We start from the raw sequence: 16319 nt of genomic DNA, 5'->3' as shown, positions 1-16319 counted from the left end.
AGGAGAAGGGATTGCGGCGTGACCATCCCCCCTGGGGGGTGATTTCTCGCTTTCTGTCTCTATGTCTCTCTCTGTCTGTCTGGTGAGTGCACGTGCCCTGTAGCGAAAAAAACCTCTCCAAAAAAAAAAAAAGTTTTTAAATGGATAAAGGGAAACACTAGATTAAAATGCGTATGGTCATGAAAATACAGAATTATATTAACGTCATACACATGTCTCATTATCAATCCATCACTAAATAACAAAATCCAGTGGAGGATTTAATAACCACCATACTTTTGAACTGGCGGTAAGTGCAAGGACTCTTCAACACTGGCGCAGAGACGGAGACGTGTGAAAGGACAGGTTTCTAGTGGTGAGAACATCACAGCTACTGCTAATGGTGAGCATCCCATCAGCTGCGTTCATCATGGGGAAGATACGAAACACATCTAAGTTCACAGATCCTCCGAATTCTATCCAAGGATCCTAGATAAAGAACTGTTGTATTGTCAGGAACCAGCAGTTAGCGTAATGGCTATGTCGCTGGACTCCCATGTAGTCGACCGCGGTTCGTGTCCAGGACCCGGTGGCTTAAAACTCACGCCGGGCACGTGTGCGTGCGTGCCCAAGATCCCGACAGGAGAATGGAGGAGAAGGGATTGCGGCGTGACCATCCCCCCTGGGGGGTGATTTCTCGCTTTCTGTCTCTATGTCTCTCTCTGTCTGTCTGGTGAGTGCACGCGCCCTACAGTGAAAATCTCTCCCCCCCCAAAAAAAAGAACTGTTGTATTGTCTAAAGCAATGGAGATCGTGGTGCTTGTGTGTTCCAGCAGAAGCGCATATTCAGGGACCAGAGGTTAGCGTAATGGCTATGTCGCTGGACTCCCATGTAGTAGACTACGGTTCGAGTCCTGGACCCGGTGGCTGAAGCTCATTCTGGGCACAGAGATCAACCCTGGGGGTTGATTTCTCACTTTCTGTCTCTCTGTCTCTCTGGCGAGCACACACACTCTATAGCAAAAACCTCTCCAAATAAAGAAGAAGAAGAAAAAAAAGCAGCTCATATTCAATATCCAGATACATTTGTTGATCTGATTTGGTGTGGAAAGCGTCTCCCTGTGCATACGGGGAACTTAACCTTGTGCAATCTTACTGCGATTTTCTGAATAACAGTCCCAAAGATGTGTAAGAACTGTGACTATGTCACCTGACATGGCAAAGGGACTTTGCAGGTGTGATTAAGTCAAGGATTTTGCAATGAACAGATTACTCTGGATTATCTGGGTGAGCCCAGGTCATTACCAGAGTCCTTATAAAACGGAGAAACATGGGTCAAAGACACAGTGGTGGGAGGCGACCTGACAGAAGAAAGAGGTTGGAGACTTTTGAGGAAGAGACCATCAGCAAAGGCATGAAGGTGGCTTCTAGAAGCTGAAAAGGCAAGAAAATGATTCCAGCAGGAACACAGCCTTGCTGACACACTGATGGTCATCCTCTGTCCTCCAGAACAGTACATTTGTGTTGTTTTAAGTCCCTTAGACGTGGTGCGTGCAGCACTGGGAGGCGAATGCACTTACACAGGGACCTTTCCACCTCAGGGACCTCCTTGCCGCGGTGTACTGACATGTGGTACGTGTCCACGCACCACCTCACGTGCGCAACTCTATGGCTTTTCACACGTTATATGGCGTGTAGCACCACCCAGACTAGGACACAGAACATCCCAACACCAGAAGGCTCCCTCATGGTCCCTCCCAGTCAGCAGCCCAAGGGTGACTAATCTTCTGACCTCCATCCGCACAGATCCATTTTCTTTGTGCCTGCCTTGGATCTGTAAATGGAATTGTACCCTAAGTCCTCCTCTACGTCTGGCTTCTCTCATTCGGAGTGATGTCTGTGAGAGTCACCCAGGAGGCTACTTGTCATTATTCTACATTTAATTTAGTCTTTTGACTAGTTTGGTAGAAAACTTACAGCCATACGCACCCTGACCCCCCAAAGAATTAGAATAAAGACACTGACCCAGATTTTCCCCAATCGCATGGCTTCGCTTACATGGCCTGAAGCATTCCAAAGTTTCTCCTCGTTCCTCCACCACGAACACAGGGCCTTGCTCAGCTTCCCAGCGGAAAGCGTATGGATTTGGGTTTTCTTCCCTCAAGACACCAAAGGGCTCCATGCCACAGGCCACTCTAGGCATGGAGGGTGGTGTCAGAGCTGTGCCCTGAGGACTGAGTGGCCGTGGGCAGCCTTTAGAACCACCCTCCTGACACCATTTTCTGAACTATCTTGGTAAAGATTCTCTTCAGCACCAGGGTTTTGGGGACCTTCTTTTCATCTGCATCTTCCCTTTTCCTCCTAGACCTTCTGTTTTCAGTCATTCCACCCCTCCTTCAGAACCACATCTACTCTGCTCCTTGGCCTTTGCTGTGACTCCTCTTTTTTTTCTTTTTAAAATTTACTATAGGGCATGCGTGCTTACGAGAGAGAGGAGAGAGAGAGAGAGAGAGAGAGAGAGAGAAAGCCTCCAGATCCAGGACTTGAACCATGGTCAGCCATGTGGGAATTCAGAGCCTTAACCACGCCACCTGCTGGCTCCACAATTAGTTGGTTCACAAGCACCCCAGAAGTACGAGACCCAAGAATAGCAAGCTAGGGGAGCATTTAGAAGGTTCTTTAGGGGGAGAAGGGAGTAGGGTAGAGGGAAGCAATTCTGTCTGTGCAGATTCTTTCCTTACTTTACAAAAATCACCACACACAAAGACCACGAGCAAATCCCCTGGACGACCTGTCTGAAGAATTTTGTTTTGAAAGCTGTTCCCTGCCCCAGTGAGGACTGAGTGGCCGTGGGCAGCCTTTAGAACCACCCTCCTGACACCATTTTCTGAACTATCTTGGTAAAGATTCTCTTCAGCACCAGGGTTTTGGGGACCTTCTTTTCATCTGCATCTTCCCTTTTCCTCCTAGACCTTCTGTTTTCAGTCATTCCACCCCTCCTTCAGAACCACATCTACTCTGCTCCTTGGCCTTTGCTGTGACTCCTCTTTTTTTTCTTTTTAAAATTTACTATAGGGCATGCGTGCTTACGAGAGAGAGGAGAGAGAGAGAGAGAGAGAGAGAGAGAGAGAAAGCCTCCAGATCCAGGACTTGAACCATGGTCAGCCATGTGGGAATTCAGAGCCTTAACCACGCCACCTGCTGGCTCCACAATTAGTTGGTTCACAAGCACCCCAGAAGTACGAGACCCAAGAATAGCAAGCTAGGGGAGCATTTAGAAGGTTCTTTAGGGGGAGAAGGGAGTAGGGTAGAGGGAAGCAATTCTGTCTGTGCAGATTCTTTCCTTACTTTACAAAAATCACCACACACAAAGACCACGAGCAAATCCCCTGGACGACCTGTCTGAAGAATTTTGTTTTGAAAGCTGTTCCCTGCCCCAGGTCAACAAGAAGGAAAGAGAGCTGGGGTGCGGGGGACACAGCTCCCCCACAGTTACTCCCACCACCTCCTTCCGCTCCTTCTTGGCCAGGAAGTTCAGGGGCCTCCGTCTCTCCTCATCCAAGCTCTTAAATAATAAACATTCGTTATCCTTGCCCTCATTAGCTAATTTTTGAAAAAAGGAAAATAAGCTAAACAAAGAGAGGTATGCACATAAAAACCTCTCTAGGATGGCCTGAGAGGCAAGGAAGGAAAGGCCGCCTACAATTTATTTTTATAAACATCATAATAAATAACACGGATTTCAACCTACGGCTATAAATAACAGCTGATGTTTTCACTCCAGATTCGCCCGGGCCCTCAAGTGATTGCAGTGGAAGGGCGGCTGCCCAGCCCGCCCCTGGCTGGCCGAGGTCTTACCTAAGCCTCATTGTTTCCAGAATGGTATTTCTGTATCCCGTTCCCAGTTTGTTTGCATTCCGGGCCCTTCCTTGGCTGGATTTCTGCCTCCTCCCACCCCAGGCCACCCCGCCCTGGCCATCTTTGGGACGTCCCCTGGCCAGGAAGACACCTGAAGGAGAGGCTCCAGGTGACCAGTTTCCTCCTAACTGCATCCCAGGCCCACGGCCCACAGATGTCCCCCTGGCTTGTTTGGATAGCTGTTTCACAAACAGTTCCTATCCACCAACTGTTCGGATGATAGTATTCCAAGCGTTGAGGGTCGGTGATTATTCTTGTGAATGTTTACCCTGACAGACGCAGCTCAGCTGGAAAAGACCCTCAGGGAGGTGCCCTTTTTGCTTTTTTTTTAATTTAATTTTTTTTTTTTAAAGGTTTTTGCTATAGGGTGTGTGCACTGCCAGGGAAAGACAGAGAGTGGGAAAGTGAGAAATTACTCCCAAGTGGGGAATGGCCACACTGCAATCCCTTCTCTTCCATTCTCCCTCAGGGATTACGGGTATACGTGCACACACACCCAGCCTGATTTTCAGTCGCCGGGTCCAGGACTCAAACCGTGGTTTGACCATGCGGGAGTCCAGCACTTTGCATCTTGCAGTTGCCACGAAGAAGCCTCATTTTCAGCTTTCTCCCCTGTGCGAGCTCTGTGCTTTCCTCTCCCTCCCAGGGAGGAAGAAAGAGAATCAGATGGTAGAAAGGTAGTGAGAGTCTTACTGTTTCCCTCCCCCGAAGTCAGACGTTGCCCAGAAGCACAAGAGCCTCCCGGCCTTTGCACAGTGGCTTCCTTCCTCTGAGTGCCTCTCCCAGGTCTACCTGTGGAAACCACAGCACCCTTCACATGCCTTCTTATCCATGAAGCTTTGACCATCACTCCTGCTAGAAAGGAGAGCTCTTATTCATAAATGTCTGGGGGAAAAAATTGTGCCTAGAGAGTTCGCAATTTTCTTCGTATTTATTTGTCAGATTTTCTCACAGAGAAAACAACCCCCTCAAGAATGCCTTTCTGGGACTAGTAGTTTGGACTCCCATGTAGTCGACCGCGGTTCGAGTCCTGGACCCAGCGGCTTAAACTCATGCAGGGCGTATGTGCTTGCGTGCCCAAGATTCTGAGAGGAGAATGGAAGAGAAGGGGTTGCGGTGTGGCCATCCCCCCTGGGGGGTGATTTCTCTCTTTCTCTTTCTGTCTCTGTCTTTCTGGCGAGCGCACACACCCTATAGCAAAAATCCTCTGGGGGGGGGGAAGGGGGCGAATGCCTTTCTGCCATGAATTGCTTTTCTGAGTATTATTTGTGGTCCCCAGCATGGTAGCTGGCACATAGTAAGTGCTCCGTAAATCTTCATTGCTTGAACAAAAGAAGGAATTTTTTTATGTCAGGCTAGTTTTGCCACATTTCACTGATGACTGGTGGCTGCACTTAAATGTAACCACCTCTCCTCTTCCTAATTTGCCAGTTAGGTGCAGGATTGGATAGGCACCTAGGGGAATTTCCTCCACTACCCACTCTCACGCAGTGACGGTGCAGGGGTTCTCAGACGGGTGCAAGCCCCTAAGATACTAATTGGTGCTTAGAGCCCTGAATCCCAGGACCTGTGGGGACAGGGGGCGGATGCAGCAGGTAGAGGGGGCTGTGGGTGAGGGATCTGCTGGCCGTTGTCCCTGTATTAGCCAGATGGGCTTTGCATCTATGGATTTCACACCTTGAGATCTAGTAGACGTTATCTTGGCCAGACGCCAAAAATTTCTTTATGAAAAACAAAAACCATCATCTGAAGTAGGTCTAAAATTCAAGGAAAATGCCTGTCGAAGCTTATTTGGAGGATCTTAAAGCACATTCAACAACTTCCCATCTGAGGAGTCTCCAGACTCACGGGACAGCCACAGCTGAGAACTGTCGGGTCTTGTCAGTAATTTCCCAGGGAGAAGAAGCGGAAGCCGAGGTCTGGGGCCAGGGTGAGCCCCACGTCCTCCAGGAGGCCGCGTCCTCTCACTCTCCGCATCTCATTTAAAGTCTCGGGTGGCCCAGGTGGCCTAGGCAGGGTGGCACAGTGTTTAAGGACCCCAGGGAGACCCCGGTTAGGCCAAAGCGGTGCTGCGCCCGCTAGGTGCCCTGGCAGGCAGCAGCCGGACCCGCAGGCCCCTTTGCTCCGGGCCGTGCGCGCGTTCGGCTCCCAGGCCCTGCCTGCTCTGGCGTTTCGAGGCCCTGACTCAGCTGGCAGCCGCGTGGGCCCAATCTCTGGGGAAATGCTGCGTGCACGTTTATTCTGGGTTTGGATATTTAACGAGCCGGGAGTGTTGCGCGACATTTCGGAAGCGCTTGGGGAGGGAGGAGGGTGCAGACCGCGCTTTTCTTTAAGCAGTTAGAGATATCCTGCCCTGATCTCTCGGTCCACAAAGAGTCATTTTCTTCCCCTAAGAAAGTGACGTGGGTCCTGCCTATTGTGTCCGCCTCGCTGGCTCCCGGCTGCACAGCCTGGCAGGAAGCAGGTGGCTCGGGTGGGACCCATGCCCAGCCCAGACCCGGGTCTGCGGGCCTGGGGAAGGGGGGAGCATCCAAGCGCAACCTTACTCCCGGCAGAATAAGCTTGGCCCTGGCCCTCGCTGCCTGGAGGGGAGCCCACCGGCCGTCTGGCTGTGCCAGGCACCTGGGGCAGGGAGCCGCCCTCCACCTGGGACAGGAGAAGGGCGTCCTGGGTGCGCCGGGGTCTTGGCGCGGGCGGCAGCCGCGCGGCCCCTGGGGACGCTGGCAGCCGGGCTTCCTCTTCCGCGCCTGCTGTGTTCACTGGCTCAGGAAGCGGCCTGAGAGCGGGACTTTGTTTCCAGCCCCCTGCGTCATTTTTACTATTTCAATGGCCACTTTGGGCTGCTTTGAGGGAGGTGGCTCTTTTGTGGCTGTGCTCACTCAGGATGTTGTTTTCAATAGATTTCCTCACAGGCGCTGTCCTCTGCTTTGTTTTCCTCTCCGAGTGCGGATGGAGAAATCTCCCAGCGCTGAGCCTGCACCAGCGAACTGGCCCGTGGTGCTCCCAGAGAGTGAGGCTGCGTTTTTCCCTTAGGACATTCATTGCTTTTATTTCTGCTCTCAGAGGTCATTGTGCCTACACGCTCATTACAGCACATGTGGAAAATGTAGGGAATGAATAGAGGTGGTAGAGGGGAAGACCAGTGCCCGCAGTCGCCCTGGCCAGAGCTGTGCCCTGAGCATTCTGTTGATAAGGGCTTTGCTTATTCATTTATTTGAGAGATCTTTGCTATAGGGAGCGTGCACTCGCTCACCAGAGAGATAGAGAGATGGAAAGTGAGAAACCACCCCCCAAGAGGGATGGCCACGTTACAATCCCTTCTCCATTTTTCTCTCGGGATTTTGGGCATGCACCCACACACATGCACACACACGTACCCAGTGTGAGTTTTAAGCTGCCGAGTCCCGGACTTGAACGACTGCTAACTACATGGGAGTCCAGTGATGTAACTATTAAGCCATCTGCTGGTCCCAAGGGTTTTAAATTGGGCTCATACTGCAGGTGCTGTCTGTGCTTGGTACGCTCACTGAATCCTTGGCACGAGCCCCGCCCGCGGATGTTTCTAGGCACAACATTAAGCCACTATGGCTTTCCTTTGGCTTTGGCCAGCGGTGTCTAAGCCGTCAACCAGCCTTGAGGGAAGCAAGACAGGAAACCTGAGTCTAGCACAGTCCAGACCTGCAGATGAAGCCTGGGTGGAGGAATTACAGGCGACTTTGACTTGTTTTTTCTCTTCTATAACTTGCACATTTTCCTGTATTAAACACGGAAGCAGTAAGTGGTATAGTGGTCAGAAATGCAGGCCAGGGCAGCAGGCCTGGGAATTCAGCCCTGTCCTGCCCCAGGTGCCTAGTTTACCTGCAGGGCACCTCGGTTTCCTCATCTATGAAGTGGGAACAGTACTACCTGCCTCGTCAGTTGGTTTTGACAATCAGGTGTAGGTCCAGGCTAGTAAATACACCATAAATAAGACCTACTTTGGCGTTACACTGATGTTATGCTTATAAAAATCCTCAAAGTTCCCATTATGGGCTGAATTGTCTCCCCCAAATTCAGCAGTTGCAGTGCTGCTTCAGTGGCTGTATTTGGAGACAGCTCCTTGAGCAGATTGGTGGGGTAGGTCCCAATTCAGTATGACTAGGTCTCTCACAAGAAGTGGACATGGGGACACAGTGAGTAGGTGGCCAAGGACAGAAGCCCCAGGAGAAAACAACCCGCCTGCACCTTGACCTTGGATCTCCAGCCTGTGGAACTGCACGACAATACATTGCTGTTGTTAAGGGCACCTGTGAGATTGAGACGGTACCTTAGCAGGAGTATGGGTGTCACTGCTCACGGCCTCCATCTCTGCCCTGCCCTCGGGGTCATCGAGCAGTATGGAGGCAGTCCATACCCTGTGCCAGTGGAAAACACCCCCGACACCAGCCCCGTTGCTCTCCCTGCCCACCCCACTTTGCCAGAGTGCCCAGTGTCTGTGGGATGACCCCTGGCCACATTGAGCCCTCGCTCATGCCCTACCAGGCCTGTTTCTCCCCAGGCAGCAGGTTCTCCCCCAACTCCTTTTGGAGAGAACTTGCCCCTTTTTCTTTTCTGAGCCTTGGCCAGTCGTTTTCCTGCTGGAGGTGCCTTCTCGTTGAGACGTGTCTGCATGTGAGAGAAGTGGCCTTCCGCCCTCCAATTACCCATGCATGCTTGGCTTGGACTGTGCGTGGGATGGTCTCTTAGAACGGGTGTGCATCCAAGACAAGCAGAGGAGGCCGCTGGGGGGCGTGCACGCAGTGCTTCCTCCGGCTTGAGGGGGTGCTCCCTTCCAGGAGCGCACAGGAGCAGGAGTTGTTGGCTAAAGAGATTTTTTTTTGTCTTTGCAAACCGCGAGGGCAGCTCTTTCTCCTGGGTTAGGTGGGTAACCAGTTGTACCTGGCCTGCTAAGTCAGCCCCTCTTCCGTCCTAATTTCTCAGGAGACAGTCTTATAAATCTGGCGAATAACTCCCTTTTCATTCCCCCGAACTCCATTAGAAGGAAATTATAATGAAGCTCAAATACTCACCAGGTTATTCGTAGGTGAGACCTTTGGCTTTTGAAAAATGCATTTCAGATGGCTGGATTAATGTGGCGCCTTGCAATGCGGCCCTGCCATAGTGTGCGGGAGGTTCCTGGCACCCGGCGCTGTGCCTTACTGGGTGCTGCCAAGGATCCTGAATTATCTTTACAGGAAGAGGCAGAATTAATATGTCAGATGGAAAAGACCCACTGGCGGCGCCGGATGAAACCGAGGCGCTTTTGCTTCGTGTCATGGTTCCACAAGATTGGAGTCATGGTCACAGGACTTGGAGGCAAATGCCCGAGCAGGCTCCTGCTGGAGAAGGGCAGAGGGCAGAGCCAGGGAGAACTGATACACTGCCCCCTCCATCTGGCCCTGCTCGCCCGCGGGGGTTGGGACAGAACTATTTGTATTGGGACCAGGCACTTCCTAGGTGCTTAATTTATGACAGGCACATTGAGAAAAAAACGCTGATTTCATTCTTTTTATTACCTCTCTGGCACAGCAACTTAATTAAAAGAAAATATGATTGCTGCTTCGTATTTAAGATGTTGATTTGTAATGTAAATATATGCACTTGTATGGTACATACATCAATATAACCATAATAATAATAACAATATATCCATCACTAAATAAGCTCTAGATCCCCGGGAAGGAGTTTCACACGGAATATTTACAGCCCTCTCAACAATCCTGCAAGGACAGCAATATTAAATCCATTTTATTGATGGAGAAATGGAGGTTCAGTCAATGTAGTTGCGGAGCTTGCCTAAAGCCCCATGCTGCTGTGCGGTTGCCGGACTCGGCTGACGTCATCTGATAGGATTGCGGCGGGGTGAAGTGACACTTCTGTCTACACCCCTGCTCTGATCCCACCGTCTGCCTGCAGCTAATCCCCACCCTGGTCACAGGAGAAGCCTGGCCAATATAGGGAAGTGGGGACACTCTTTCTTGTTAGATAAATGAGGAAACTTGGAGGGATGTAACCTGGAATAGAAAGGGGCAAATGAACCCCTCATGTTTTTCCAAAATATTTTATCTGCCAAATATTTTTGGTACAATGCGGTTATTTTTGCCAAAAATACATTATTGGGACCAGCAGTTAGTGTAATGGCTATGTCGCTGGACTCCCATGTAGCTGATCACAGTGAGTCCTGGACCCGGTGGCTTAAACTCACGCCGGGCGTGTGGGCGTGTGTGCCCAAGATCCTGAGAGGAGAATGGAGAAGAAGGGATTGCGGTGTGGCTATCCCCCCTGGGGGGTGATTTTTCACTTTCTGTCTCTCTGTCTCTCTCTGTCTTTCTGGCAAGTGCACACACCCTACAGCAAAAAACAAACAAACAAACAAACAAACAAAACAAAACAAAACTCTCCAAAATTACATTCTTCGTGTTCATGTGAAGAACAGACTTTTCTCATATAGATGAGATGGTATCTTAGTCCACTAATGTGTTGCTAACAGAAAATACCTAAAACTGAGTGATTTATTAGAAATTAGGGGTTTTATATGTATATATATATGTATATATGAAACTAGAAATGAAAAATTATTGACAATAACATGCATGATTAAGCCACTGTGCAGTATATTCTGGATGGGAAATCACATATTGTATGCTGTGACGATGTATAGGGAATGAATGCAAATTAATTAATTAAAAAAAGTTTCAAGAAAAAAACATGAAAACTATTTTTCTTAAAATAAAAAAGTGCATTAAATATACCTATTTGATGACTGCAGTAAGCTATATAGCCCCAGCTAGGTGCTACTTTATAGTATGTTCATTCTACTCACTGAGGTTTATGCCTAAAGTCAGACTTATGTTCGTGGATATGTATATATCAACTGTGCTTGCTTTTGAAAATATTTAGATTAATTAAGATCTTTAGTGAATCAATAAAGTATGTGTGGGGGAAAGGCATAGAAAGCAACCATAGATACCAGAGACAGTGTGGGAGGAGGGTGGGAGATGGCAGAGGGTGAGGGATAGGGAATCAAGGATGAGGAAAAAAAGCAAAATATACAGGAAACAAGAAGTGGAAAATTGTTTGTTGATAACACGTATATTGATGTGCTTGATTGAGCCAATATACAGTGTATTCTGGATGGAAAATCTCATTTTGTATGCTAGAATGATGTATAGTGAATGAATGTAAATAAATAAATTTAAATTAAAAAAAAGAAAAAAATTAGAAGTTTGTTCATCTTGCGATTCTGGTGGCTGGAAGGCTTAAAGGTATGACGACAGGCCAGCCATGCCACAGCACAGCTGACAGAAGCAGAGAGGCTGGTGGGGCAGCCACCTTTATAACTAGCTGCTCTCCGAGGGAGGACTAACCCCTGCCTGCGAGAGCTCGGCTCTCTCTGATCTGGCGAGACAGCAGTACTCCATCATGAGGGCAAGATTGTGATCCAATCGCTGCCCTCCAGGGCTACCCTAAGCTCCCATCACCTCCCAGCGCCCTTCCACTGAGGACTAAACTCTAAAACACGAACCTCTGGAGAAAAACCATTATGCAAACCACAGCAGATGGTTGGTTTGGGAAGGGCAATACTCCTAATGCGTGAATTGTGTTTGATTTTACGTACCCCAGGAGACAGCCAGCTACAGTTTAAGTGAAATGCCAGCTTCATTTTTAATGCCTAAAATGTCTAAAAATTCTGTCTAAAGACGTCTAAAAAATAGACAAGTTTTACATTTTGGACCATAAAATAAAGAATATCGGAATGCATTCCCCTAAGGCAACTGTTGGGTTACTTATTCTGGTTGATAGCTATCTAGACTATTGTCAGTGTTTAGCTGCTACAAATAAAGCTGTGGTGAACATACATGTATAAGTCTTGCATGAAAGTACCTTTCTTTTCTCTTGGGTTAATAAGTAAGCATGGAATGGTGGAATCACATGGTAGCATATGTTTTTATTTTTGGAGAGGTTTTTTTGCTATAGGGCGCGTGCGCTCGCCAGGCAGACAGAGACATAGAGACAGAAAGCGAGAAATCACCCCCCAGGGGGAATGGTCACGCCGCAATCCCTTCTCCTCCATTCTCCTCTCGGGATCTTGGGCACACACGCATACGCGCCCGGCATGAGTTTTAAGCCACCGGGTCCGGGACGCGAACCGCGGTCAACTACGTGGGAGTCCAGCGACATAACCATTACACTAACTGCTGGTTCCCCATATGTTTAACTTTCTAACAAGCTTGCAAGCTGTTTTCCAAAGCAGTTGTACCACTGTACAGTCCCACCACCAGTGTATGACAATTCTAGTCCTTATATATCCTTATTAACGTTTCCGTTTTTTCCTATTTTAGCCATTCCACTAGATAAGTGATGGTATCTTGTGGTTTCAGTTTCTATTTCCTTAATGTATCGTGATGGCGAACATTTTATCATGCGTTTATTTGTGATCCATATATCTTCTTTGGTGAAGTATTTGTTCAAATCTTTAACCTGGTTAAAAATTTTTTGTTTGCTTTATTGTTGAGTTTTGTGTATTCAAGATACATGTTCTTCATCAAATATACACTCCACAAAATCATTTCTCCCAGTCTGTGGCTTGCTGTTTTTGACATTTCATTCTCTTGAAAGAATCTTTTGAAGAAAGATGTTTTTAATGTTTGATTAAGTATAATTTATCTTTTCCTTTGTTTATGGATTTTTGCTTTTGATTTCATATTTAAGAAATCTTTGTCTCACTCAAGTTCAAAGATTTTCCTATATTTCTTTCTAGATGCTTCATACTTTTAGGTTTTATGTTTAGATCAATGATCCATTTTGAGTTGATTTTTAAAATATGATTTAATTAGGTTCTTGGCAAAAAATTTAGAATACCAGTTTGTGAGGATAAACTCCATTTGTAAGAGCAAACATGGATTGCAGACAGCTCTGGAGCCGGGGAACAGCTTTGATTTTTGGTAAAATTTGCGAGTCCACAGCTTTCTGATGAACCTTGTCCTGCTCTGTAATCTCCTATTTCCCTTTCTCTGTGTTGAAGAGCTCACCTTCCTGGTGTCTGGGCTTCTGCAGCTTCTTTTTCTTGAAGTAAGCATTGGTAAGGTATTTTAGGATTTTTACTTTGCTGATGTCAATTTTCATGGAGGTGGAGATGACAAATTTCCGGTGTGTTCTACGCAGTGAAACTCAGTTGAGGACCGGTGGTCCAGTTACAAGTAGCAAGCCAGTGCTCAGCTGCTGCAGGAAAGCCACTGGCTTGCTCTGTAGTGTCCAGTGAGGATGATCAGAATGGTCCTGGGAGTGATGCTGGCTCGCAGCTTTCTCACATGCTGACTGAAGGGTTTTTGCTGAGGCTCAACAGCTTTCAAGGCACATCTTCAGTAGGATAATACCTAGGCATTTTGCGCAGTTTAACCACCCAGGTAACACCATTCTTGTCTCCACCGACTGGTTTTGTGACATTCACAAGAACCTTCTCCTTTTTCTTTCGATCCTGGATTTAGCGGCTGAGTATTTCCTCTTGTACATGGCCTTCCTGGATAAATATTTCTTCTTGTACATGGCCTTCCGGGAATACATGGCATATCAGGGGTATCTACTGATGCCAGACTAGAACCAGGTTTTGGCTGCTATGGGGCTTCCCCTTCTTGGGCTTTTTAGCCTTGGGGTCACGCTTTTTAACCTTGCCACTGGCATTGACCTTCTCGACTTCAGGTTTCTTCTCCTTAGCATGCTGTTTCACAGCTTTTTCACCTGCCATCTTGTATAGCAGGAAAGACTTAGTTAATTTTTGGCCCATGATGAAAAATGTGACTCTAAAGGTTTCTTATTCATTTATTTATTTCTGGAAGAGTCTTAGCGCTTCCATTTATTTCCTCTCTCAAATTTTCGGAATTTTTTCTTCTAATAACTCATTAACCCCACATGGCAAGAATTTGAAAAACAAAATTATATCCAGGTTCTTATTTTAGTAAGAAAGTAAGAAGTTTCAGCTCAGTGCAACCTGAAGTTAAGACAGGGATGGAGCCGTTCCAGGTTCACCTCAGCTGGAACAGACATCAGCTCGGGGTGGGAGTGTGGGAAGAGAGCACAGGAAGTGGGGGGGAAAGTCTTGGTGGGTAGAGGGTGAGCTAGTCTCCCCATATCTTCACATTATGCCAGTAGGAACACTAACTCATTCAGATACCCTTTATAGAAACAGAAGTTAGGGGTTTCTGAAGATACAAAGGTAGGAGAGGAGCTTAAACAAATTTCACATCAGACTGTTTTACGCAAGCTGTCAGAGCCCGGATCATTGCCACTATATGCAACCTGAGCACAGGACCTCCTTCCCCGCTGAACTCTTCTTCCTCCACAGCTCCAATAACCACATCTCTAAACCCAAGCCAGTAGCAACTCCTGGGATGGGGATGCTGGACTGAGGAGCTGTCTCAGCTCAGGATGATGGGCTCAGGTATGAAACATCAAGGTACATATTTTTTGTGCGTTTACTTTTAACTTGTGTGTCTTTTTTTTTTTTTAATCAAATCTGCATTTCTTCTTCTTCTTCCTTTTTTTAAGAGAGAGGTATTTGCTATAATAGGTCATGTGCGCTTGCCAGAGAGACACAGAGTGAGAAATCACCTTCCAGGGGGTCTGGCCATGTCACAATCCCTTCTCCTCCATTCTTCTCTTGGGATTTGGAGCATGCACACGCACATATTCCCAGCATGAGATTTAAGCCACCGGGTCCTTGCCTTGAATTGTGGTCAACCATGTGGGAGTCCAGCGATGTAACCATTACGCCATCGGCTGTCCCTCAAAACGGCATTTCTTATGATGAGTATGTATTGATAGTTGGATCTTGCCTTTGTGTCCAATCTAACGATCTGTGTCTGTTAACTGAGATTTAGATAATGTACATGGAATGTGACTATGCTATGGTTAGGTTTGGTCTTTCATCCTGCTATTTGTTTCTATTTGTCCCATCTCTTCCTCGCTCCCCTTTTCTCTTCTGCTTTCCTTTTGATTCACTGATGATTTTTTTATGATTCCATTTTATTATCTTTGTTAACTTAGTAGTTGTCATTCTTTGGCTTGATATATTTGTGGTTGCTTTAGAGTACACATTTTTAACATCACAACTCACTTTCAAGTGATAGTATATCATTCCATGTATAGTAGAACATGCCCAGTGGTGTATTTCCTGTTTACTCACATCCTGATGTGCAAACGTGTCAGTTTTAAACCAAACGACAACTTAACACCTCCTCAGCATACCCAAACCATACTGATCAGGCATCACCAGACCTTCCTGCCTGGGCATTGCAGTGAGTGAGCTCCTTATTACACCTTACCTTCTGCCAACAGGATGGATTTTCCCTTCCCCATTGTTCCTCCTCATTGTTCTCAATATAAATCCAGTTCAAACTGGCTTAATAGAAAAAGGTGAAGGGGGCTATTAGCTTACCGTATTAGTTGGAGAAAGCCTGACTAAAAAATAAGGCAAATTTATTATTAGACCTAAAACAAGTCCTTGGGCAAGGTGACTGAGGTGTTTATTAATTCAGACCCAGCTGCATGGGCCAGTCGGTGGCATGGTAGTTGAGGCACTGGATTCTCATGTTGCCAACCACAGCGCGAGTCCTGGACCTGGTGGCTTTAAAATCACACCAGGCCTGTGTGCATGTGTGCCCAAAATCCCAGGAGGAGGAGGAATTGCAGCATGGCTGTCCCCCCTGGGGGCTGATTCCTTACTTCCCCTCTCTCTCTGTCTTTGTGAGCACACTTGCCCTATGGCAAAAATCTGAAACAAACAAAAAGCCAAACAACCCAGGTTATTTTCATTTTTCCTCTCTGCAAGTATCGACTAATTCATTTCGGCTGTTTCCTCTGGTAACAAGGTATCTTCAGCAGTTCCAAGGAGCCCATTCAAGCACATCAGTGCTCAGCAGACATTATCCAACTCTGCTTTTTAAAGAGCAAATCTGTTCGTGTCTCCCCCAATACCTTCGCAATGGCCAGAACACAAGAGCTGAGACACTCTGGGGAGGGTTAGTCCCCGAAGGAAAATATGAAGGCTCTTACCAGAGAAGCGGATAGATGTGCATTAGGCAGAAATAACAGATATCATTGCTGGAGGGCCGCTAGAGTAAATCGAATTAAATCTGAGCCACTGTCATTTTCTCTAGTAACTCCTAATAAATCTAATAAAACTCATGTGGGCTTTTGGTAAGATGAACTGGCCTCAAATCAGAAAAAGCCCAGGACTTGTCACCATGCAATGGGGTTGCACATAAAGGTACGGTATTTTTCCTTGAGAACCTTGTTCCCAAAAGGAGAACTAGCCTATGCTTGTCTCTATGTTTTGGAGACAGATCAGTTTTATTTTTAAATAATTATTTTATTTAACTTTATTTATTTTAGTTTTAATTTGACCA

The sequence above is a fragment of the Tupaia chinensis genome, unplaced genomic scaffold (genome assembly GCF_000334495.1).
Source record: "Tupaia chinensis unplaced genomic scaffold, TupChi_1.0 Scaffold000578_2, whole genome shotgun sequence".
NCBI classification, from domain to species: domain Eukaryota; kingdom Metazoa; phylum Chordata; class Mammalia; order Scandentia; family Tupaiidae; genus Tupaia; species Tupaia belangeri.
Note: the sequence above shows the minus strand (reverse complement) of the source record.